The 18,886-nt window shown below is 56.5% G+C and overlaps 1 protein-coding gene across 1 annotated transcript in view; it reads left to right on the top strand.

Moving 5' to 3' along the window:
• The first annotated feature begins 326 nt into the window (after positions 1 to 326).
• KCNJ12 (potassium inwardly rectifying channel subfamily J member 12) overlaps positions 327 to 18,886 on the top strand; it is a 44,072-nt gene continuing 25,512 nt past the window's right edge. The window contains exon 1 of the mRNA XM_036101857.2: positions 327 to 664. The gene's annotated coding sequence lies outside the window, so the exon portion shown is untranslated. The remainder of the gene's footprint in view (positions 665 to 18,886) is intronic.

Genomic DNA, 18,886 nt, shown 5'->3' on the forward strand with positions numbered 1-18,886 from the left:
TGTGGGGGGGGGGGCGGCCCGGGGCTGGGGGCGCTCTGGGCCAGGCTAGGGCCCGGGTGGGCGGGGGCAGCGGCGGCGCGGCGCGGGGCGGGCGTGCTCTCGGCGGAGAGTTAGAGGAGTTGCCGAGCCGGGTTCTGGTGGCAGCGGGGCGCGGAGCTGGGTGCGCGCCGAGCTTCTGCCTCCAGCCGCCTCCTCGCCCTCCATTCCTCTCTCCCCGCCTTCCCCGGGGCCTTGCCGCTGCCACCGCCTCCCTGGGAACGGTAGCCGGGGGCGAGGGGCTGGCGCGGCCGGAGCGGGCGGGGAGGCGCGGGGCGCCGGGGCGTAGAGGGGAGCGCGCCCGGCCCTGCCCGGGATCAGATAACAGCCGGCGGGGGAGGGGGTGGGCCGGCCGCGCTCCCAGCCGGACGGAGGGACGGACGCCAGCCGCGCCGGCCAGAGCGAGCGCCCCGCGGCCGGGGGCGCCGTCCAGGCGCGCGCCCCCGACCCGTGGCTGAACTGGAGAGATCGGCGCCCCAGACCCACGCGCCCCTCGGCATGGAGCGCCCCCGGGGGCTGCCCTGAGGCGGCGGCGGCGATGCAGCCAGCGCGGCGGCTGCCGGGGCCAGGAACGGCCGCCCGGAGCTCGGAGGACGCGGACCGCGCCGCGCCCGGGGCACTGACCGAGGTAAGTGCGCGGCCGCCGGGTGCCCGGCCCCCCGGGGGCCCGACTCCGGCTCCCCGAAGGCCTCTCCCCGGCCCGGAGCGAGCACGAGGTGGTGCTGCAACAGGGAAGGTGGGGCGGGAGGGTTGTTTCTTCCTCTCGTTTTCTGGGTTTTTTTTTTTTTTTCCTCCCTTGGTGAGCCATCGGAGGAAATGCTGACTGCGAGCTTTTCTTCCCCTGCCATGTCTCCGGCTACTGCCACCAGGGAACTTTGCTCCTTGCTAACCTTCGTCCTGGGGGCGCTCCGGAAAACTTTGAGGCGCCCTCGGTCCCCCTCTGGCCGACTAGCACATGGGGGCTCGGGAGGGAGCGTGGGGAGGCACTTCCGCGCCTGGCATCAGTCCTACGCGTGACCTTCCCGGAGACCCCGGGATTAGACTGGGGGTGCAGAGGGGGGCTCAGTCTACGAGCGGCCCCGAAACTGCCCCCAGGCCCCAGATCTCCGGGTCTTTGGAGCCGTTTCTCTTTCCCACCTCCTGTGCTCTAATGGAGTAAAAATATTCTGGAAATGGTGTTTTCCGCTAGCCAGCGAGCCTGCAACTCCAGCCGCACCTTTTTGCTTTTAGAAGTCGGCCTTGATCGCGGAGGGGATGACCCCTCAGCTGAGAAGCCCCCAGGGTTTCAGGGCAGAAGTCCCCTCTACATGCTCACCTCTGCTCTGGATGGCCTATGGGAAAGCGGGGTGGGGAACCAGGGGGCTCAGTGGAGTGGCACCTCGGGTGGGGAGCTGCTGGGGGGGGGGGTGATGCTTCACATGGGAGTTGAGGCCCCAGCGCATATCTGTGCTGCCTGTTCTGATCGAGTGTGCACTGGTCATGTGAATGTTTTAAAACCTGTGTTTGGAATGGGAGGTCACAGCAAAGTGTTTCTTTGTAGGTGGTCTTCTGTTCTGAGAGGTTCTCCGGCCTCCTCACAGCCTGGAGTTGCCGGGACTTGGGGCCACCCTGTTACCCAGTTCCTAGGGGGTGTACCCATCTAGGAGCTCTGCACTGCCTGTGACCGTTTCTACTTTATCCTTTGCTCCCTGTGCCCAGGTTGGAGCCCTGGGATAAAGTGCTGGGGACCTCGTGCCCCCCATATCCACCTCCCGGAACCCAGGTTCACAGGCTCTGTCTCCCAGGAGCGTGGAGGCGCCCACATGCCGCCGCTGAAATCAGCAGCCGCCTCCTCGAAGGTAGAACCCAGAAGGCGTTAGCCTCCGGCCTACCCCTCACTCCTCCCTTAGGTGCCAGAGTAAGGCCCGTCCTTCTACGTCACCGCGACCCCGGGCTCACTTTGTGCTAGGTTGCTTCTTTGTGGCCCCTCACTGGGGCCTCCCCATGGGCTGCTGCCAGAGGGCCAGAGAGGGCCAGGGAGGAGATCCCAACCCTCGGCCCACTGGAGGCTTATGGTCTTTTTGTGTGTGTGTGTGGAATACACTCTTCCCTCTTTTGAGAAAATCACCTCCCTCCTCATGCTGGGACCCCAAAGAGAATCCTCAGAGAAGTCTGCCCTCGGCCTTCTGGTGGTCCCTTCCCTCCAGCCAAGGGACTGGAGGCTGGCAGCTCTAAGAAGGGGACCGTGGAAGGGCTCCCTTCAGGTGGGGTCAAGACTCCTTAGGGAGAGTAGGGTGCAAAGGGGAGGGACTTGCTTGAGCACTCCCGGGGACCAGCACGGGTGCTCGGGTGTGCCAGACGGCAGTGGGGTGCACCGCTGAAGAGGGGGTGCTCTGTAAATGCTAGGGGTTGGCACAGCTCTGATGTCCCTGGACCCCCCTCCCCACCATGCCCAGCTGCCACATCAGACCACCCTAGGGCTTCCAGGTTGCTCAGGAGGGAGACATGGTGCACGTTGGTGCCTGGTGGAGGGATGTCCGGTGAGCTGTGCTGTGCTGGGAGAAAGATATGCCCAGAGAGGGGCAGGGTCTTGCCCAAAGCCACACAGCGAGTCGGGGATTCGAGCAGAGCCCTCCATCTCGCTCTTCGCAAGCCAGAGGCTGCCCCTGTCGGGCCTCTTGTCCCAGGGCCACGGTGTCTGCCCGAGGCCGAACAGGGTAGTGTTGGTGGCCCTGCGGCAGGGAGATAGGGACAGCAGTGAGGAGAGCAGTAACAGTAAGGGCGACAGCAGTGCCCTGCGGGTATGCAGGGCCGGGCCTGACTCCGCCTGCGGGCACTCTCGGCGGGCCGGCCAGCCCTCCGGGGCCCCGGGCCACAGTTCGCAGCACCAGGCATGGCACCCGGGGGCCTTGGCGCACGTCTGGGGCAGAAGCCACTGCGTCGTCAGTCCTGGCATCGTCTGTGGCCCTTGCCCAGCCCCGGGCTGCAGGCTTCCGGTGCCCCCTCGGAGCCCACCTGATGCCCACTCTTAGTCTCGCTGCTCCCAGGCCTGGCTCGGGGCCGGACCGGCCTTCTGACAGGTGCACCTGGTATGCGTTGCTGGGCCCCCGCCAGGGCTTTGCCGTGAGTGACATGCGGGCACACCTGCCCCTCCCCTGGGGCCTGCAACTGGAGCCCTGCCACAGGCTGGCAGAGAGGAGGCCGGGAGGGAGGCAGCTCAGGGGCAGCAGGAGGGGTGGAGGCTGGGCTGGCCACTCGAAGGTGTGGTGGCTGTGGGCTCATTCCCCAGGCCGGCTGCACCAGGGGAATTGGCTGCGTGATAGGAAGACAGCAAAGGCCGAAGATGAAAGAAAGAAAGCCGGCTGGAAACTGGGCCGCAGGCAGGGCAGGGAGGTTGGAGGCTTCAGAGGAGGCTTGGGGGTGGGGGCGGGGGGCTGGGCTGAGGCAGGCGGATTTTCTAGAGGAGCTGGGCCGCAGGCGGGACTGGAGCCCTCACTGGGCACTGGCTGAGGGCCCAGCGCTCTGCCACCTGATTTAATTTCCTAATGGGCTGCCAGTGCAGAGGGTAACATTAGCTCCATTGTACAGACAGGAGATCTGAGGCCCAGGGAGGCACTGGGAGGGACTGCAGCCTGTGTCCCTCGGATCGTGAGCCCTGGCGCTCTCCTGGGGACAGGGCCGCACCTTCCCTCGCTCCACAGACACCCTGCCCGGCTGCCTCCGTGTGCCAGCTGCCCGTCCCCGTGCCCTGGGAGGTGTGCCGCTGTCTCCCTGGGACCTAGTGAAGGCCTGGGCCTGCAGTAGGTGCTCAGGAAATGCTTGGTGGCTCTGTGTCTGGGCTGCTTTCTCTGGCCGCAGAGAAAGGCCAGGGGGGCGTCAGGGGGACTCTCTCCTCGCTGTGGTGCCCTGAGCTGTGGCAGGCTCTGAGCTGTAGGGGTGGAGACCCTGGCTGGGGCCCCGATGCCGTTTCTGGCATACAGAAGGTGCTTAATAAACTGGTGTTGGATAGAGGCAGACCCGGACCCTGGCCTCGAGAATCTCACTGTTTGGGAGGAGCCAAGGTGAGTGAGGCCTGTGGTGTGACCATGGCTGAGTCCCTTCTGTTCGTGTTCAGTTGCTCATCTGTCAAGTGGGACCAAAGCCTCAGCTGGGGAGGCTCCTGAGGAACACCTGGGAGGGGAGAGTAGAGATGGGAGCTTCTGGGTGGTGGGGGGATCTGAGCAGAAATGGGAGCGTGGAAAGGGAACTCCACGAAGGGGGGGGAATGTGAGCATTTGTGGTGCCAGAGTCTTGAGAATCTGTCATTCCAGGGCGGCCTTTCCTTGGATGTGTGGGGAGCTGAGGCCCAGGGAGGGCTGTAGCAGGAGAGGGTCTCAGACACCCGCCTCCTGCTCGGGCTGTGTGCCCCTCCCCCCTTCGCTCCCCACACCCCCACTGATGTGCCGCAGCTCGGGTCTTCCTGCCCAGGGCTGAAGTGGCAGCTGCGGAGGCAGCGTGAGGCCGAGGGGAGCCGGGGGGACCCCTGGTCCAGCCCCCTCATTGGCCTTCAGCCCTGTAACACCAGACGGAGTACCGTTTGCATGGCCAGATAGGAGCGGGAGCCCCTTCCTCAGTGATCCCAGGGAGCAGGTTTGCCCTGGGCCTGCACTGATGCTGCCCCGGAGTCAGTGGGAGCAGCCTCCTGGCTCCTGCCAAGGCCCCGTCCCCCTCAACCAGCCTGGACAGAGCTCTCCCACGCCCTGGGGCAGCTGAAGCCTCCCCGTCCTTCGCTCTCCTGTGGTCTGGATCTCTTTAGAGGACTCAGGCTTGGAGAGGACCTAGGGAATGAAAAATCAAGCCTTCGGAGTGGCCATGGCTGCTTGAACACCTGCTGTGGACTTGATACAGTCTGGGGGGCTTTCGTCTCCACCATGGGCTCAGGATCCCCCCGTGGTCCTTTCCCTCCCCGCCCCAGCTCAGAATAAAAGCTGCACTCCTCGCTGTGGCCCACAGGGGCCCGCACAGTCTGGTCTTCGGTACTACTCTTCCCACCACTGCCTTCCTCTCCTCAGGCCACCCTGCCTTTCTCCATGCTGCGCCACCAACACAGGACCTGCTCCTGCCCCAGGGCCTTTGCACGTGCCGCTCCCTCTGCTTGAAACACTCTTCCCCAGATCGCCACACAGCCTCCTCCCTCACCACCTTCAGGTCTTGTCCAAGTGCCACCCCCTCCATGAGGCCTCTCCTGGATAACACCATGGCCTCCGTCTACCCACATGCCCTCCCCTGCTTTTTTCCTCCGTAGAATTTAACGCCACCCGCCACATTATGTTTTATTTGCTTATCTTGTTTATTGCCTGTCTCCCCCACTGGGATGTAAGCTCCTTGGGTTCAGTTTGTTCACAACTATGTCCCCCGTGCCTCCAGCAGCACTCAGTGAGGAGTAGATGCTTGGCAAACATGTGGGCAGTGAATGCGTTGGTTCTGCCATGCATGGGGCTTGATACACCATGGTGCTCTGCAGTAGCGGGAGCCGGAATTATTGGCCCATTCTGCAGATAAGAAAACCGAGCCTCGGAGAGGTGTGACATCACTGGCCCGGAATTGTGGGGCTCGTGAGGGGCAAGCCAGTTTTCAGACCTTTTCTCTGAGCCCTTGACCTGCCCTCTGTCTGTGTGAGGGGGAGGGAGTTGGAATGTATTTCGAGCCCCGACTCTGCATTGAGCTCTTTTTGTCTCACCTTACCCGCTTCGAGCTCTGAACCTTGCTGTGTCCCCGGCCCTGGGCTTGCTTCCAGCTTAGGAGGTCTCCCACCCCAACTCCGTGAGGGGCAGAAGCCCATTGCAGATCTAAGCAAACTGAGGTGCAGAGAGTCGGGGCCACTCGGTCCAGTGCTTCTCTTTTCGTTTGTGCATCTTTGTGCCTTCCTTCCGTAAGATGTGTGGCGGGCGGCCGACTGCAGGGGCTGGGGGCGGCCGACTGCAGGGGCTGGGGGTGGCTGAGGGGACAGTGTCTCCATTTCTTGCCCAATTGAGCATTTTCACACGCCCATTGGCTGTTCGTGTTTTGTGTCAGTGTGTTTTACCTCCTTCGCCCCGTCTCTGTCTTTGAGCACAACACCCAGGTTTAAAAATTTCTTTCTTTTCTTTTTTCTGTTTTTTCTGTTTCAAGATTTGCCACTATCAACTTTAGCAGCTTCCCAGTTGTAAAAAGAACCTACAAGCGTTGTAGTTGGCAAAGCTCAGCTCCTTCCGTTCCCCCGGATCGTCCCGCTGCCTCTGCCAAGCTCGGGCTTCCATCCCTTCCTAGGACGAGCAGACAGGTTCTTCCGAGGGGCTGGGCCTCGGCCAGGGCTGCTTAGCTCCACCAGGCGCCCACCAGGCTGTGGGGCCAGATGTGCCCCGGGCGGGGCGCTGTCTCCGGACGCCCACCCTCTGGGGCAGGAAAGGGATCAGGTCCTAAGGAGCAGCCGAGCTATCTCCAGATTGCCTGTGACTGTCAACAGCCTCTGACCTGCCCCCCTAACCGGCCCTGCGAGTGGGTGTCCTAGGGAAAGGGTGCAAGAGGACCTCCCCTGGGAGTGGGCAGGCTGAGGCCCAGAGGGGGACAGCCCCAGCCTGAGGTGCTACAGCTCCTTAGAAGCAAGGTGGGGGGTAGTGATCGAGACTCTCTGTCCCCCAAAGCCTCCTTGCAGCTCTTTGGAGACACTGAGGAGAGCTGGGGGCCAGGAGGAGGGAGCTTGTGGAGATGGGGAGGTGCTGAGCTGTGCCTGAGTGTGTGTGCGTGTGTGTGCATGTGTGTGCATGTGTGTGCATGCGTGTGCGTGTGCATGCGTGTGCGTGTCTGATGGAGAGGCGGAGAGGCTGAGGGCAAGAGAGGTCAGGGAGGGGCTGTGCAGCCCCCACCTCCTGCCCACCTCCCTCTCCTTCCAGCTGCAGCCTGAGCCCCCCGAGCCGGCGGCTCCAGCCCTGCAATTCTCCAGCACTTAAAGCAAAAATACATCACCGCCAGCAGCTGGCGTTCTGGGTGGTAGCAGCCGCCTCCCTCCTGCCCCCGACCCTGCGCCTCTGGGCTCTTGGTTCCAGGCCAAGGCCAGGCCGGGCTTCCTTTCAGGCCTGTGGGGGCCTGCCGAGGACTGGAGGGGGCCGAGGGGAGCAGGCCCTGTCCCTTCACAGGACTAGAGCTTGCAAGGTGCAGAGAGCGTGGGGCCTGTCTGGGTCACATGGCGGGCAGAGGTGCCTGCGCTGTCGGGGCTCCCGGGGGTGCTGGGGGCAGGTGGGGAGCTCCGGGCTGGGGCTTCCTAGAGGCCTTGGCCATGGCCTTGTGGAGGCAGGGTGTGGGCAGGGCCCGGGAAGCCCCCTTACAGGCCGCCCTCAGGACTGGCCCCTGGCGTCCCTTCCGTTCCCTTCCCTGAGAGGTCTCACCGCTCGGATGTGAGCGCGCAGGCTCGGGCCGGACGGACTTTGGGCGCCACTCGTGCTCTGCACACCTCGCTCCTGAGCGAGTACGGAGCGCTGCGCCCCGTGTCTGCGATGGCGGCTGATGTCCGGGTGGGTGGAAGGACCATAAAAGAAACCAGCGAACGAACACGGGAGGCACTGTAGACTGTGTCCTCTTTTTTCATTAATCGTTATGGTTGTCAATTACCTGAGTGTCAGAGGCCCGTGGCAAAGCATGAAACCCGTGGAAGGGTGGAAAGTGAGTTCCTCCTTCCCAAACCCTGTCTCCGCCTCACCCCACCCCACAGCTTTATGTTCTTGAGGTGACCATTATTAGAGAACTTTCTGGATTGTCTGAGTGCTTACGCAAACATGCGAAGGTAGTTATATAAACATGCCGACATCTACAGTTCCCTTTCTTCCTTTCCTCCTGTCTTGCTTTCTGTTTTTTTTTTTTTTTTTTTTTTTTCCCGTGGGATCATTCCATACCTGCTGTCCCTGCTGGTGCCCCAGCACTCCAGACCCAGAGATTTCATCCTCTCTCCTTTGATGGGCTTTGGGTTGAGGGCTGAGTCACAGAGTCTCCAGATCATAGAGTCTTAGCTGTGGAGTCTTTGAATGTACAGAGCCACCCAAGTGCATGGGTCACGGGTTCTTTGAGTTGTGAAGTTGTAGCCTCTTTGAGACAGAGAACCTAGAATTGCAGAATTGGTGCATCTTAGCCCTGGGAGAGGTGCCGAATCCTCGATGGGGTACCTCCTTCCTCAGAACTCTCTGGGAGCACTGGGAGAATCCAGATCTCCTGGCTCCAGCCCCAGAAATTCTGGTTCGGAGGGTCTGGGGTGGAGCCTGGGAATCTGCACTTTCCAATCTCCCCGACGGCGCAGCCCCCAGCCCAGCCCCCCGCGGGGAAGTCACTGTGCTGCAGTGAAACTCCCAGACCCGGGGTAGAGTCCACCTGCTCGGGGTCCTAGGGACCACTGCGCCGACCCAGCTCTCGCTCAGCACGGCCTGAACAGCATGGGGAGGGTGCTCGCTGCCATCACTTGCTTCTTCACGGTCCTCATAGCGGGGGGGGGCAGAGGGAGGGCCTCTGTTCAGGGAATTAGTCACCCCTGATTCATCTCCGAGCTGCTCCATCTCGGGTGTCCACCATCTGCTTGGCCAGCCCTGTCATTCCCCTAACCTGGTTTGAGTCCACATCTGAAGGACAGCACCCGCCTTATTCCACTGAGGGCCCCTGGTAGGGAGGATCTGCTAGCCTAAGTCCAAGAGAGGTGTGAATCACCCCTGCTGCTCTTCTACCCGAAGCCTCAGTTTCCCCATTTACAGAATGGGCATGAATGCCATGACCACATCTGGGCATCCACTTTTTCACCCCCTCTTGGGTTTGGCTCTGTGGTCAAGGCAGGGCAGCTTCCGCCGTCACCCCCCTCCACCCCCTCAGCCGCCCCGCCCGCTTGCGTTTTGCCATTCGGGCCGGAGACTCAGCCATGCCCATTTTCTTGGCCTGCTGAGCTTCAAGCTGTCAGCAGCACCTGCCTGGCTGGGGTGGCCAGGCCCCCTACCAGGCCCTGCGAGCCTTCAGGACCACTGGAGGGGGTGTCCGCAGCAGTCCGCAGGGAAGCTGCAGAGTGATCCTGCCCTTCCCTGGGGCCTGCATAGTAAAGAGACCCTGGCCGCCCTCTTCCTTTCCTCTGCTGACCCTGCCAGCCACAGCCTCATGGGCACCCATGGGGCCTGGCCCTAATCCTGCAGCAGATGCTCTAGCCCTGAAGCTCCAGGCCCAGGTGACCAGGCTTCGGGCCCCATCCTGACCCAGCTACCTTCCTGGTGGTCGCAGGACCAGCCATGGCTGAGCGGGCTCCAGGGGTCCTCTGGAGCTGTGACCCAAACCAGTGGGTTCAGTTTCTTCATCTGTGAAATGGGAACACTAGGGGAAATGGTTGAATGGATCCATATACTTGAAATTGTGTCTGGCTTGTGGAAGGAGCGCAGAGGCAGCAGTCCAGAGGGGACTATCGGCCAGGTCCAGAAAAGAGAACAGACCCGGGGGCAGTGGGGAGCAGATTGCACCTTGTATTAGTTTCCCGTGGCTGCCATAACAAACTATCTCAGGCAGAGTGGCTTAAAATGACACAGACTTATTATATCCCAATTCTGGAGGCCAGAAGTCGGAAATCAAGATGTCGGCCAACTTGCTTCCTACTGGAGGCTCCGAGGGAGAATTCTTCCAGGCCTCTCCCAGCTTCCGTAGCTGCTAGCAAGCCTCGGGGTTCTTTGCCTTTTAGATACATCCCTCTGATCTCTGCCTGGGTCTGGTCTTGTCATGTCTTCTCTTCTAAAGACACTTGTTGTTGGATTTAGAGCCCATCCTAATCTAGAATGATCTCATTTCCAGATCCTTAATTTAGTTATGTTTGCAAAAATTATCTAAAGAAGGTCACATTCACAGGTTCTGGGTGGACATATCTTTCGGGGGGCTGTCATTCAACCCACTACACATGGTCAACCAGGATACGCTGTCCTGTATCTTGATTTTTTCTTTTTTAAGAAAAATACTCTATTTTAGCTGTGTATTTTGGAGTCACAGAGCATTGGGGTAACCTGCTTGGTCTCTGCTACTTACCAGCTGTGTGTCCTTGGGCAAATTTTACTCGACTGTTCTGTGTCTCAGTTTGCTCACCTGCAAAATGGGGATATTAATGGTCCTTCCTCCCATCAGGCTGTTGGGAGCAATCAGAGGAAACACGCAGCCCTGGGATGGGGTGGGTGCGGTAGATGACACCTTTTGTTAGTACGTCAATCATTGAAATGATTATGAAATCTGTCATTCCCCACGTGAGGCTGAATTTACATTTAGTTAGCCTGCCTCATTCTGATGCGCGTCTGTCTCTGCCCAACGCCGGGGGGGGTGGGGGTGGGGGGGTGGGGGGGTGGGGGGGGCTGTTACTGCCAGAGCGAAACCCAGATACTTAGGTCCTCATGCCTGGGTTGTCCAAAAGTTCCAAAAATAGCTCTGTGGGGTCCGAGGGCCTGTGCCTTTGTGACTTTGAGAGCTTCACTGCTGGGCCCTCCACCCGGTCATCCCAGTGCCCCCAGGTCTCAGCAGAGTTAAGTGTGCCACCAGCGTCGCCTGTCACCCAGACCCTGCCGGTCCTGGCCGTGAAGAGTGCAGCTTCCTCCCCAGCTGCTTCATTTGTCTTTTGCGTGTTCTAGAGCCAGGTGGAGCAGTTTTCACGTCAAAACACCTTCCCGCAGTTTTGCTGGGCTCTACCTGCTCCTGCGAAGAGGTTATATTCCTGCGCCTCTTCCTTCCGCCAGGCTGAGGTCCCTGGGAGTCAGGTGGAGTGCCCGTGCCGTGCCGGGAGCCCTGTCTCATCCCCGCGGCTCTTCAGGGCTAACCCCAGGGACGGGAGGCGGTTGCCTCACTTCACAGCTGGCAGAATTGAGGCTCAGAGCACAGCCCCTCATGGCTCTGACAACCCAGTCTGTGCCTGGAGCCCCAGCGGCGGCTCCTCAGGGTCCCCAGCCCCTGAGGGCTTGAAGTGGCCGGAGGGAGGGGGCTGCGCTCCATTCCTGCCGCCCCCCCACCCCCACCCCGGGCCACCAAGCGGTGTCCCTGTGGAGATGGCCCCGGTGCTGACGAAGCGCTGCAGTGCGTGGCCCGATGCCACGTGGCCCGCAGAGCAAGGCCCTCCCTTCCCTTGGCTTCTGGTGGCCGTCAGGGTATTTTGGGGGCTTTAGCAAAACGCCTGCCCTGGTGGAGAAAGCAGCAGTCCATGGTGTCACCAGGTGCCTTTATGGCTCAGGAAGTGGCGTGACGTTTCGCTGAGACTTGGCACCCAAAAATCATAATGAAAATGACTGTTTACCCGGTGTCTTCTGGTGCCAGGTGCTGTGCTCAGTGCTTTCCCGAACATTATCTCATTTAATTCTTAAAATGTCCTGGCCAGGCGGGGGGAGTAGGGCTTGAGAGATGAGCCACTGAGGGACGTAGATGGCCAAACAGCATTTGAACGCAGCCCGAGATGTCCTATGAGTGGGCCTCAGTTTCTCTCCAAGGGCATGAAGTCTTTTAGGGATGCCACAGGTCCTCCCGGGCTCTCCCCTGAGGGGGCGGAGATGCCCTGGGCCAACGATCCGGGAAATGCAATGTTGGGCATGCGCCAGGTTGGCCTGGATTCAAATGGGGCTGTCCCCCTCTGCTAGCTGTGTGTCTCGAGGCAAGCAGCTTCACCTCTCTGAGCCTCAGTCCCTTACGCTGAGAAATGGGGCTAAGTCTACTCCGTTTAAACTGTGATTATGTGTGCCAAATATTAGAACTATTCCAGAGTTGTAGAAGATCGAGGGTTCTCAGAGTTCTGTCCATTTTGCAGGTGGAGAAATCGAGGCCCCAAGAGGGAGAGGGACTGGTAGAGCTGAGCCCACACTGAATGACCTGCTGTCCTCCATCCCCTGTGACCTCAGCCACAGAACATGGGGCTGGTCCAATTTCCTTTGTTGTTTGTCCCCACGAGACTAGAAGAGAAAGATCATTGCTTGAGCACCTACTGTGTGTTGGGAGGCTCATGCAGGGGAAAGATTTAGGTCAAGGTTTTGCTACAGCTCTCAGGGTGGGGGTCCCTCCCCTTTATCCGTTTCTTAGATAGAGATGGGAGCCCCCATCCCGCCCGTGGAGGGTGGGCGCATCAGGCTGTCCGCAGACTTCTCCACAAATATTGTTTGATGCCCCAGGATGGGATGGCAGCAGTTTTGCCACTTGTGCAGATGAAGGGAGCGGTTGATCACTCACTCATTCATTCATTCACCCATTTAACTGTGGATTTAAAGTGAAATTAATCCATGTGGCCTGAGTAGAAGTTTCTGCAGAGGGTGGGGACGCTGCGGGTGGCAGAGCAGAGCAGGCACCCCGGGGAGGGCGTCTGTAGCCCCCAGCCCCACAGGAGACTGCTGTGGCACCAGGGCCATCCACGGTGAGTTTCCAGCCAGTGGAGACTTTAGAGAGCCCTTCAGAGCCATCCCTGGGGCCCCAGGCAGGGGCGAGGGCAGAGAGGTCTCTTGCCACCTGCCTCCTGAGCGCTCCGTAACCTTCCTAGACACACAGGGAGAAAGACTGAAAGGACACGAGGCCCTGAGTCCAGTTGCGGCCCACTGTTGCTTGGGGTGCCGATTAGCCTCACAGGCCCCTCTCACTCCAGGTCCTGCTTCTGAGCTTGGGCTGCTGGGCCCAGACCTATCCCCATCCTCTCTGTTCCAGAACCTTTCTCCTCAGTTCTGGGACCCTGCCTTCCACTCCAAGGTCCTGCAGCCTTAGCTGACAGCGTGGCCTCCTTTCACTGAGAAAATCAAAGAAGAGAACCTCTACCTTCTCCCTGCACAGCTACCCGTGTCCTGGCCCCCGTGCCCCTCAGCGAGCCCTCCTCTCTTTCCTGTGGATGGAACGTTATCCTGCCTCGTCCACGGGGCCCCCACCCCTCTCACCTACTCACCTAAGATCATTCCTGTGGCGAGTCTCCCTCTCTCCGCTAGACACTTTTCTACACTCCGCACCTGCTTCTTCCAAAGCCAGTCATTAATGACCTGTCATAGGCCAGCACTTTCTTCAAGTACCAGGACACCCCAGGGGACAAAACAAAGCCCTGACAACACCCATTCATGGTAAAAACTCTCAGCAAACTAGGAATAGATGGGAACTTTCTCGACTTGATAAAGACTAGGTACAAAAAAACCTATAGCTAATGTCAGGGCGCCTGGGTGGCTCAGTTGGTTAAGCGACTGCCTTCGGCTCAGGTCATGATCCTGGAGTCCCGGGATCGAGTCCCGCATCGGGCTCCCTGCTCAGCGGGGAGTCTGCTTCTCCCTCTGACCCTCCTCCCTCTCATGTTCTCTGTATCTCATTCTCTCTCTCAAATAAATAAATAAAATCTTTAAAAAAAAAAAAAAAACCTATAGCTAATGTCATATTTAACGATGAGAAACTGTAAGCTTTTCCACTAAGGTCAGGTACAAGGTAAGGATGTCCCTCTCACCACTCCTTGTTAGCATCGTGCTGGAAGTGCTTGCTAATGCTATTAGGTGAGAAAAGGAAATAAAAGGTATACAAATTGGGAAGAAAGACACAACTGTGTTTGTTCACAGATGACATGATTGTCTATTTAGAAAATCTGAAAGAATAGGGAAAAAACTGGAACAAATATGCAGTTTTAGCTATGTTGCAGGATACAAGGTTAACATACAAAAGTCAATTGCTTTCTTACATACCAGCAACGAACAAGTGGAATTTGAGATTAAAAACACAATACCAGGGCGCCTGGGTGGCTCAGTTGGTTAAGCAACTGCCTTCGGCTCAGGTCATGATCCTGGAGTCCCGGGATCGAGTCCCGCATCGGGCTCCCTGCTTGGCAGGGAGTCTGCTTCTCCCTCTGACCCTCCTCCCTCTCATGCTCTCTGTCTCTCATTCTCTCTCTCTCAAATAAATAAATAAAATCTTTAAAAAAAAAAAACAAAAAAAAACCCCCACAATACCATTGGGGCGCCTGGGTGGCTCAGTCGGTTAAGTGTCTGACTCTTGATCTCAGTTCAGGTCTTAATCTCAGGGTCGTGAGTTCAAGCCCCGCATTGGACCCCATGCTGGGTGTGGAGCCTACTTAAAAAAAAAAAAAAGGCAACAACAACCCCCCCAATACCATTTATATTAGCCCTCCCCAGAATGAAGTACATAGGTATATGTCTAACAAGATATATACAAGATCTTTAAGAGGGAAACTACAACACTCTGATGAAGGAAACCAAAGAAGAACAAAATAAATGGAGAGATATTCCGTGTCTCAACATTGTCAGGATGTCAGTTCTCCCCCGTCTGATGTATAGATTCAGTGCCATCCCAATCAACATACCAAGTTAATTTATGGATAGCAACAAATGGATTACAGTTATATGGAGACCCAGATGGGGCAACATAATATTGAAGAACAGAGCTGGAGGACTGACATGACATGACTTCGAGACTTGCTGTAAAGCTACAGGTATCAAGAAAGTGTGGCATTAAACATGGAAAGAGCCAAGATGTCCATCGACAGATGAATGGATAAAGAAGATGTGGTATATATATACAATGGAATACTATGCAGCCATCAAAAAAATGAAATCTTGCCATTTACAACAACGTGGATAGAACTAGAGGGTATTATGCTGAGCGAAATAAGTCAATCAGAGAAAGACATGTATCATATGATCTCACTGATACGAGGAATTCTTAATCTCAGGAAACAAACTGAGGGTTGCTGGAGTGGTGGGGGGTGGGAGGGATAGGGTGGCTGGGTGATAGACCTTGGGGAGGGTATGTGCTATGGTGAGCGCTGTGAATTGTGTAAGACTGATGAATCACAGACCTGTACCTCTGAAACAAATAATACATTATATGTTAAAAAAAAAAAAAAAAGGAGATAGTAGGAAGGGAAAAATGAAGGGGGGGAAATCGGAGGGGGAGACGAGCCATGAGAGACTATGGACTCTGAGAAACAAACTGAGGGTTCTAGAGGGGAGGGGGTAGGGGGATGTTTTAGCCTGGTGATGGGTATTAAGGAGGGCACGTATTGAATGGAGCACTGGGTGTTATACGCAAACAATGAATCATGGAACACTACATCAAAAACTAATGATGTAATGTATGGTGACTAACATAACATAATAAAATTTAAAAAAAAGAGTATGGCATTGACTCAAGAACAGACAAGTGGATCAATGGAACAGATTAGGGAACCCAGAAATAGACCCCCTGTCAGTATTGTCAATCTATCTTTGACAAAGTAGCAAAGACAATACCATGGAGCAAAGATAGTCTTTTTAATAAATGGTGAAATAACTGGAATCCATAAGCAAAAAAATATATGAATCTAGACACAGACCTTACACCCTTCACAAAAATTAACTCAATTTGGATCATAGATCTAAATGCAAAATGCAAAACTATCAAACTCTTGGCCAATAACGTAGGAGAAAACCTAGATGGCCTTGGGTCTGGTGATGCCTTTTTAGGTACACGATCCATGACACAATCCATGAGAGAAATGATCGACAAGCTGGACTTCATTAAAAGTAAAAACTTATGCTCTAGGAAAGACCATCAAGAGAATTAAAAGACAAGCCATGGACTGGGAAAAAAATCTTTGCAAAAGACACATTTGGTAAGGGGCTCTTATCCAAAAAATACAAAAAAGTCTTAGAACTCGACAACAGGAAACAAACAAACTAACGAAAAAATGGGCCAAAGACCTGAACGGACACTTCAGCAAAGAAGACCTACGGATGGTAAGTAGACATATGAAAAGACTCTGGACGTCATATGTCATCAGGGAAATGCAGACTGAAACAACGAGATGCCACCACACACCTATGAGACTGGCCGAAATCCAGGACTCTGACCATACCAGATGCAGACGAGGATGAGGAGAAACAGGGATGTTAATCTCTGGTGGGAATACAAAATGGCACAGCCTCTTCGGAAGACAGTTGGCTGCTTTCTTAAAAACTGAACACACTATTATCATACCATACTTCTTGGTATTTACCCACCAAAGCTGAAGACTTACATTCACAAAAAACCCTGCGTGCAGATGTTTATAGCAGCTTTATTCATGATTGCCCAAACTTGGAAGCAACCAAGATGTTCTTCAATAGGTGAATGGATAGATAAACTCTGGTCCATCCGGACAATAGAATATTATTCAGGAATAAAAAGAAATGAGCTCTCAAGCCATGAAAAGACTTGGAGGAACTTTAAGTGCAGATGACTGAGTGGAAGAAGCCAGTCTGAAGAAGGCTGCGTGCTGTCTGATTCCAACTATATGACATTCTGGAAAAGGCAAGTCATTGCCTTCTCCGGGGTAGAGAAGAGGATATGAATAGGCACAGCACAGAGGATTTTGAGGCCAGTGCAACTATTCTGTATGATACCATGCTGATGGATACAAGTCATTATACATCTGTCCAAACCCATAGGAAGTACAACAGCACGAATTAACCTGAAGGTGAACTGTGCACTTTGGATGATTATGATGTGTATGTAACAAATGTCCCATTCTGAAGAGTGATGTTGATAATGGGGAGGCCGTGCATGTGTGGGTACAGGGGGTAGATGGGAAATCTCTGTACCTTCCCCTCAATTTTGTCGTAAACCTAAAACTTCTCTAAAAAATAGTCTTGGAAGATAGTCGCGGATGCCGGATCCTTGCCCTCACGTGTCAATGGGCAACTGAGCATGGACCATGGAACATACGAGAGGAAAGGGGACATGTGATCAGAGAGCTTCCTGGAGTCAGGGAGGAGCCAGGAGGAGATCAGAGAGAGGCCAAAGGTGGCTGGTGCTTACGGGGTTCAAGAACCCGCATGGAGAACGGATGTCGGGGCTGGAGGAGCGCGAGTAAGGAGGGGGCCTTGTGGATGGCCTGGAGGCCATGCAGAGTTCTGGTATTGTTTCTTTCTTTCTGAGGACAGCAAGTGTTTCTTTTTCGCTCCCTGGGCCGTGGCCATGGCTGTGGCCATGGCCCTGCTGAGTGGGTGCAAGGAGTTAGGCGTGCATCTGTCAGGCTTTGGTTGGGTTCAAATCTGTTTCATGTGATTCCTCAGAAAACATTTTTTTTTTTTTTTGAGGCAAAATTCACATGACAGAAAATGAACCATTTAAAGCAAACCATTCTCTGGCATCTAGTACATTCTCAGTGTTGGGCAATTAGTCCCTCATCTTGTTCCAAAACATTTTCATCGCAAGAGGAAGCCCCGTGCCCATTGAGTAGTCATTCCCCAATCTCCAACCCCGGCTCCCCAGCCCCCCAGCCCCTGGCAACCACCAATCTACTTTCTGTCTCTATGTATTTACTGACTTGGGATGTTCATATACACCGAATCATACACGCCTTCGTGTCTGGCTTCTTTCACTTAGCAAAATGTTTCTGAGGTTCATCCACATGGTCGTGGGGTCGGTACTTGATTCATTTTATGGCTGAATGATATTCCATTGATGAATGTACCACATATTTTGTGTCTTTTAGCGGCTGATGAGCATTTGGGCTGTTTCTACCTTTGGCTATTGTGAGTCGTGCTGCTGAGAACAGTCGTGTTTTGTACGAACACTGGTTTTCAGGCCCCTTGGGTGAATACCTAGGAGTGGAATGGCTGGGTCAGATGGCAACCCTGTGTTTAAGGTTCTGAGGTTATATTATCCTCCCATATTTAAAACACCCTCTCTTGCCTACCTGCCCCCTCGGCTTCTGCAAATTTCTCTGCTCTCTCTAACCACAGAATTCCTCACAGGGTATGTCCCCAGTTGCTTTCCCCAATTTCGCCTCTTGGCCTTCGTCCCTGATCTTTATAGCTATGATGGCAGTGAACACTGTTCAGGTCCGGGTCACCTGTGTCCCCCAGTGACCCGGTCGCCTCCAGTGTTTGTCCTGCTCACCGTCAGCACCGTGTGGGTCCAGAACCCTCGTATCCCCCGGGAAGGCCTGTGTGGCTCTACACCCACCCCAGTGCCCTGAAGTCCGCTTGCCGGGGTGCCCTCTCCTTCCACCCATGAGCCTCAGCCATCCCCTCAGCCAGCTCCCAGGTTCGTCTCTAGTCCAGGTCTGCCTTCCACTTCCAAGATCGGCCACCTCCCTGCTCAGCGGCATCTCCCCTGCGTGTCTGGGGGCACCTCCGACTCTCCGAGCGCCTACCTTCTGCTGACCCTCTGCCCCCTCCCCGGCCCCGCCCCAGGCTGCGGGTGCCCCCCACGCCTCCCAGCAGGGCTGGTGGTGGCCGACAGGTGGGGAGGGCCAGCCGCGGCTCCGCCTCCTGGCAGGACTGCTTCCTGGCTCCGGCGCTGTGCTCTGGGCGCCTCATCTGAGCGGCAGGTGCATCCCAGTCTCTGCCTCCTAGGGCTGTCCTTACGGTGAACCTGGGCAGTCGGCGGAGAGAGCCAGGTGTGTGGCCGGCCCCGGGGAGCTCCGAAGCGCTTTCTCGTCCCCTCTTCCTGAGCCGCAGCAACTTCTGCAGGAAGCAGTCTAGGCACGCCAGAGAGCTTTTCTGAGCCTCAGCTTCCCTGTGTGTAACATGGGAATAAAAAGCTACCCACTAGAGGTCCTAGCAGGGTCCTGTGTCCCAGAGTTCCCAGAGGCCTGGCACCCAGTAGGGACTCAGCCTGTGTCTACTCGGGGGTCCGGGACATGTGTGTGCTCAGCTGTGCCCCGTCCAGCAGGCAGGCTTCCCGAGGGAAGGGTGGCTCGGCCTGCTACACTGGGCATGGAAAGGCAGCAGGAGACAGAGCCACCTCCCGATAGGAGCCCCGTCCGTCGACCTCCCCCGTGGGCTGCAGCTGCTGAGACAGGAGGCACAGGCCCAGCTGATCGCCCACCCCCTAATCAGCCTGTCAGCACTGAGGATCCGGCAGGAGCCCCCCACCAGGGCTGTGCCTG

This window comes from Halichoerus grypus, chromosome 2 (genome assembly GCF_964656455.1).
Source record: "Halichoerus grypus chromosome 2, mHalGry1.hap1.1, whole genome shotgun sequence".
Lineage (NCBI taxonomy): Eukaryota > Metazoa > Chordata > Mammalia > Carnivora > Phocidae > Halichoerus > Halichoerus grypus.